At 39.3% G+C, this 5,938-nt stretch overlaps 1 pseudogene across 1 annotated transcript; it reads left to right on the top strand.

Moving 5' to 3' along the window:
* The first annotated feature begins 2,267 nt into the window (after nucleotides 1-2,267).
* Nucleotides 2,268-3,258, top strand: LOC308663202 (leukocyte receptor cluster member 1 homolog; annotated as a pseudogene). The gene has a single exon. The product of its transcript is annotated as a leukocyte receptor cluster member 1 homolog (transcript).
* Nucleotides 3,259-5,938: the final 2,680 nt, after the last annotated feature.

Here is a 5,938-nt window from a genome sequence, read left to right as displayed (position 1 = left end):
ACCCATGCTGGATACCAATTATAACTTTGCTTCTAGCTGTTCGCAGATCTGGTTTTGATCATCTTTTCCAGGATCTTCCCAGGTGTTGATGTTAGACTGATTGGTCTGAAATTTCCTGGGTCTGTTCTTTTTCTTTTCTTGAAGTTTGGAACCACATCAACCTGTTTCCAATCCTAAGATTGATTATGGAAAGAAGAGGAATATGATGTTGGGAGAGGTCCAAATATAACTGTACCTATATATGAAGAACAGCAGAAACCACATATTTATACTTTCATTCACTTCTAATTTTTAACCTTTTTTTTCTTTTCTTGCACTTTTTGCTTCTTCTTTGATTTGTTTCCTTTGTGTTTTTCTTTATTGCATTCTATCAGTTTGTCTTAACTTTTATCTTCTTTTGAAAAGTTTGTATATATATATATATATATAAACCAAGAGTGTGATTGCCACCAGAACTGTGATGGATTGATCTGTCAGTTTTTCACTGTTCCTATTTTTCAATGTCAACTAATCTTTATCTACTCTAGTTTCTAACCTAATTTCAATTTAAATGACAAATCAAGAGTCAACATATGAAAAATTTTCTTTATATAGTCAGTTACCATATTTTTCTAATTTCCTCTAACATGCATTTTTATAGATTATTTCCAAAACCAGGTAATTTTTACATGGAAATGACTTTCATATATATTTGAACTTTAATTTTTAGATTAGAGAACTGTCTTGCAAAATATAGAGAATTAAAAAAAATGAGTTGGTGTTCAGGTATACTCACACTAATATATGAAGATGGTGCCAACCCTTTGGAATATAGTCTTCTCCAGAAATAAATGATATAATCACAGTCATTGTTATATTATTTTATTGCTTAGATGTTCTTATTTTTTCATGTTTCATCTGATATATTTTTAAGTTTGCATGCTGCCTGGAGATGCTTGCTTGATATTTGTTACATACAGTAACTAAGATTCCCCCCCTATTAATAAGAATAAATTGCATTTTTGCCCCATTTCTTCCAGAAGGGTATCTTTTCTTGGATCAGAAATTCAGATATGACTGCCTAATATGAAGGTATCTTTTTTCAGCTAAACATCTGTTTATGAAGTGTTTTGTGATTACCTTACATTGTTCTTGAAGCCCTGGGTTCAAAAAACATGAATACACATGGAGGAAGAGCTTCAAAATCATTGAACATTGCAAAAGATAATAATTCAAAGAGAAGTTACTTTTTTCTGTTCCTGAGAACACCTGCAAGCTTGGAGCAGTTCTTAAAAAAGGGCTACTGTCTTCTTAGTCTATCTTTGAAAGTCGTTGTTGCTGTGGGTAATTTACTTTTGTTATTTTCTTTCACTACTTGATGTGTGCTAAGTGTTCTTTTATTAAGCAGATGCCCTGATAAAAATGGTTGAGTTGATTACTTAATGCAGAGCTCATGGAGATGTTATTGATATTGGACATTTGGTTTGTTTAATGCTTATTTAAACTTCCAGTATACGCTGCAAGAATTGCTCATTATTAAAGGGTCAGTTAAGGGTATCACAATATTTATTCTGTATTATTTTATTATTGTATTTAAGCTGGCACTATTCTGTGAAGTGGCTTAAGCATAGTGTGTTTGTGGGAAATGTGGTATATGACTATGATTATATGTAATGTAGATAAGCTATGCCAGATCTATTTTTCTTTTATAATAGAATCCGTGCTGGTCTCTTTCTTCGGTTTAATTCTGTACAGAGCATCTTTTTCTATCTGAGCCAGTGGTTCTGTCTTGTATAGAATAGACATTATAGTGGGTAGTAAGCTCTGCATAAAAAAGAGAGATGATTTTGGTTGGTATATATTTTCACACAAAAGTAAACAATCAAGCTATATAAAACTGATGAATTATTTTTAAAATAAAATTGATTACCTTTTTTATTTGTATAACATTGGTATATTGTTTTTTATTTGTTATTGAAACTGTGGGAAGAATCCAGAGAAAGAAATATTTTGGGAAATATTAAAAAGGCAGAATATATTTCCCCAAAGGAGCTTAAAGGAAGAAAAGCAAGCCCAGTTTTTCTTAATAGCCTCAAGCAGAAACTCAGCAGAAACCAGTTTTTAGAAATGCAGGAAGGTTGGAGCCAGGAAGCTAGAAGAAACTGATGAGATTAGGAAGACAAAGACCCCTAAAATCTACATAAGGTTCCCCCGCACATGCATGCTAGTCGTTTCCAACTCTAGGGGCCGGTGCTCATCTCCGTTTCAAAGCCGAAGAGCGAGCGCTTGTCCGAGACGTCTCCGTGGTCATGTGGCCAGCATGACGTAACGCCCCTAAATACAGCAAGGGGGCGGAGCTCGATGGCAGCCGGTGAAGAACGATTCAGGAAACGGAGGACATTTGTGGAGATTTTACCACTGTCATAAGCTGCGGGGATGAATATTCTTCCTAAGAAGTCATGGCACGTCCGCAACAAAGACAATGTGGCTCGCGTACGACGGGACAAAGCGGAGGCTGAAGTACAGCGACAAAAGAGGGAGGCCCGAGTCCTCTTAGCTGAACAGGAGGCCCGGACTGAATTGTTACGGAAGAAAGCACGTCTGTCGGCTCCAGGAGGTGATAAGAGTGGCTCAGACCTTGTTTCTTTGGATTCAGAAAAGCCCTCAGGACATCTTAACCTCTTTCAGGGGTTGCAAGAGGTTGGCAACAAAGAATACGAGGAGGAGAAGAAGCAGGAAAAGGAACGAAAGGAAAAAGCTCTAGGCATCCTGACTTACTTGGGCCAAAGTTCAGCAGAATCTCAGACCTCTATTCCCTGGTACCACGAGCTGCCAGATCGGAGCAAAGCCGTTGCCAAGGATGAGAAACTTAAGGGAAGGCTGGACCCCCTGGTTGAGATGGGGAAATATTTATACAAGAAGAAGTGCTCTCATCAAAAGGAAGAAAAGAAAGAAAAAGGAAAACCAAAGCACAAAGAAAGCAAAGGAAAGCTAGCAGTTAGACCTCCAGCTTCTTCCACCTCATGCTCTCTAGAACAGCTCCGCCAGGAGAGGTTGCAGCGTTAACAGGCAGAACGAGCTCGAACGGAGTCTCTTCTTGCCCAGAGATCTGGAATGGGCCCACACCAGGAGGAAGAAGAGGAAATGGATGAAAGGAAACGTGGCTACAATTCACAGTTCAACCCTCAGCTGGCAAGAAAGAGGGCAGCGAGAGACAGTCGAACCGAGTGGGTGTAAAGCGGGAAATCTGGTACATTCTCTGGATGTGAAAGACTGGCGCACTTCACAGTAATGCAGGCTAAGTGAGGCTTGCTAATGCTTCCTCCCTTGCCGCGAAAGGACCGACACTGGGTTTCCCATCATCCTCTGGGCTCTTCTGAGAGCACATGATCAACACAACAGCGGAGACATGCAACTTGGGGTTTTAAACATGTTCTTAATTATTGTGTTAAATTTTAAATTTGGGCATTATATTTAATTGTATTTTAACTTTTATATTCTGTTTTTTATATTTATTGCCCTGTACACCGCCCTGAGTCCTTCGGGAGAAGGGCGGTATAAAAATATAATAAATAAATAAATAAATAAATGACTAGACGCCAAAGGCGCACGGAACGCTGTTACCTTCCCACCGTAGTGGTCCCTATTTTTCTACTTGCATTTTTATGTGCTTTCGAACTGCTAGGTTGGCAGAAGCTGGGATGAGTAACAGGCGCTCACTCTGCTACGCGGCACTCGGGATTCAACCCGCCAAACTGCCGATCTTCTGATCTACATACCCCCACCCAAACACTAAGGACAGGAAACATAATAGGATTAACCCACCAATACCAAAAGGGCACACTCAGATTTAGGTTAAAATACGTGACAGGAGGAAATACGAAGTTTCAAACAGGAACCGGAAACAACCTCAAAAGCCCAAGAAGGTATAAAAACCCACCATTCCCAGCAACATGTGGTCAACTTTTCCAGAACCATGCTTCGGTCTGGCTCTGCTCTTCAATAAGCCTCAAACATCTTTCTAAAGCAGTCTCCATTTTATTTATTCCCAGCTTGGACTGATGAAGATTTTTCTTTCAACAAAACATATTGGATCTATAATATTAAAAATGCATAAAAGTTGATGCACTACACTGATATTCCTTATTGCCATTTTAAATTCATCCACAAGGATTCAGTCTTCAGAGTTTTTTTTTTAAAGTTGCTCCCACTCCCAGAGCAAAAGGATTTTGAATGTGAAAAAGTCAAACTCAGTTTTTCTCACCTATACATTAGTCACTACTTTCTTCAGAAATGCAGATGGCTCATACATTTTGCATGTCTCTATCTCCATTTCTATCCATGCCATATCTGTCTCAGTGTTGAGAAAGCCCAGAAGCCAGTTTTGTTCATATCAGGAATAGACAACCTGTGACTGATAGGCAGACTTCCAAAGCAGCCCACATTGCCTTTGGGTCTCACTTTTTAAATTCTGTTTCATTAATCAACAATTAAACTTGCTGGAAAAGCTGCTGGTGCTAAAAACACCATTTTTCCCAAGCTATTGGTGCTTCTATGAGAAGAGAGACAGAGAGAAAAACATTTAAAAAAGGAAGGAGATGAAAGATGATGACTGAATGAAAATGATACCTCACTGCAACTCATGGATGAGCCTTGGTGGAGCAGTGGGCTAATGCCTCCTTAAGTAACACCAGCTGCCTGCAATTAGTGCAGGTTCGCATCCCACCAGGCTCAAGGTTGACTCAGCCTTCCATCCTTCCGAGGCAGGTAAAATGAGGACCCAGATTGTTGGGGGCAATATGCTGACTTTGTAATAATGCCGCTTGGGGGTGTATGAAAGCCCTAATAAGCAGGCATATACATAGAATGAAGGCTACTGCTAAGCTTGTAAGCCGCCCTGAGTCTTTGGAGAAGGGCGGGATATAAATGGAATTAAAATAAAAAAAATAAAAATAAAATTAGTTTTTCCTTTTCTTTCAATGCAATTTTGACTATGGATACACTCTTGGTGGTGATGCTGTTGATGGTGTAGTTATAGGATGGGACCCAGTCAGTTCTCACTGGCCATTTTAGGCTACTGGGGCATATGTCTGCCCTTCCCCTAACATTTTCCAAGGCCGTTCTGTTTTGAACAGTGGAAGAGTTCAGTAGTTCTTCCTATATCCACATTTTTTTTCCTGCTCAATCCAGGCAGCACTTACAGTATTTTCTGATGCTTCAAGGTCTAGAAAACAGTTAAGGCTATTATGAAGAAGAGATAAATATTTCCCAGATCACTATGAAGATATCTAAGAGTTATACCTCCCTGACACCTTACAACATAAACTAAAGGATGGAATTAAAGCTTTTCGCTACTCTGAGTTTGATCGTATATTCTATTGTGTTTCCAGTTGTAGTTCTGAAATTACTAACCCTAACCCTAACCCTTCCCTTCCCTGACAGGCTAGATGCAAATGCATAATAGCTGTTTATGTATAATTTGCACATAATATGTGCCTTATATCTAGCAGGTTCCAATGGATGGGGATGGAGTTTTAACAATGAACTGTTGCTGTGCAAAGCATTCAAAAGATTCTCTTTGCAAAGTACACTGAAGCAAGCAACCATCTTTCTTCAAAGTCTTTAAATAGCCAGCCCTTCAGATTCTTGGTATGGTAGATTCCAAGACTCTCTCCCTGCCTGATACTCTGCTTTGCTGACGTTCCCAGCAGCAGTGATACCTATGCAGGAACATACCCCAGTGACCTGCAGGTCATGTTTTCAAAGCAGCCTTGCAACTTTGTGAAGGATATGAATGCTTTGACACTTTGAGGAGGGTGAATGTGGCACAATTTGCAAAGTGCCCCTTTCAAATGTGTTCCATAGTCTAAATGATGCTGAATATTCAATATATTCAGGATCTTCATCTACACATCTCCAGCAGCATGCATTAATTCCAGCTTCATAATGGGAAATGTGT

Source organism: Vipera berus, assembly GCF_964194415.1.
Source record: "Vipera berus genome assembly, chromosome: 1".
NCBI classification, from domain to species: Eukaryota; Metazoa; Chordata; class Lepidosauria; order Squamata; family Viperidae; genus Vipera; species Vipera berus.
This window is presented reverse-complemented; position numbering and strand designations above follow the sequence as displayed.